Source organism: Microtus ochrogaster, unplaced genomic scaffold (genome assembly GCF_000317375.1).
Source record: "Microtus ochrogaster isolate Prairie Vole_2 unplaced genomic scaffold, MicOch1.0 UNK2, whole genome shotgun sequence".
In the NCBI taxonomy this organism is placed as follows: Eukaryota; Metazoa; Chordata; class Mammalia; order Rodentia; family Cricetidae; genus Microtus; species Microtus ochrogaster.
Genome location: NW_004949100.1, coordinates 3522450 through 3523548, shown reverse-complemented (window position 1 = coordinate 3523548; position 1099 = coordinate 3522450).

Here is a 1099-nt window from a genome sequence, read left to right as displayed (position 1 = left end):
CCATGCTTAATCTCGTATGCCGTCTTCTAAAAAAAAAAAAAAAAAAAAAGACAACCAAGAGAATCATCTATATTATGAGAAGGAGAGTTTGCATGTTCCAAAAAGTATTGTGGCCTGTCCAGAAGTCCACAGGTCCTTGTCAAGTGAGACTGTCTTCATGGGCTTTGCCTTATGGAGACCTGTTGGACGAGCACTCATACACTGTCCAAAACTAAATAAATTGACTAGCAACAATGAAAGAATATTGAACTCTCCTCAACTCTACTATGAGTATCTGTTATGCTATGCTGTTTTTCCATCGTTGTCTTCCTATTTATGGGCACTCAGCATGACAAAGGATCCATTTATATCCTTGAGGTTTACATTTACTAGTGAAAATGATCGGTCAGCTGAATAACAATATAAAATTAGACATAGTTGCGTTTATTTGAATTCATGTATATAAAGAGAACCACAAACTGAAATAGTGTGTATCTGTTCTTTTTTGTAGTTATTACAAAGAATGGAAGTCTAAACACAGCAGAGGAAGAAACTTCTAATTAAGTTTTGTTGACATATATTCATTGTTGCCAAGAATAAAATTTATTGCCAAAACTAATAAAGTGTTACTGGATTGTTCACATGTATTTTTTTAAAAAAATCATTATTTAATAAAAGTTTTTAATGTTTTCTGTATTCTGTGTATAATCTGGGAAGGACTAATTGGCTCAGGCTTCAATATAAATTAGTGTTTGACAAAAGAAGTTCACAAGGCTTATTCAGAAGGAATTAAATAGTAAGTGTACTTATTTTTGTTAAGATAATTTCACCATGTTTGTTAGATATTAAAATAGGCTTGAAGATGCTTTATATGAATCACCTTAATTTTCCCTTGAATCACATAATATCACTGTGTTCCTTTTTATATTAACTTTAAGGGATATATAGCTATTATACAAAAATGTTAACTGTTCAAAACATTCATGTATCTATAGCTAGACTTATTTGGATGAACAATTAGAATTATTTTTTTTACAATACTCTTTATTCATTCAGTGACATTCTTGTTTCTTAACAAGTCAATTTAATTTTAATCAAATCTTTAAAATTTTCATTCAAG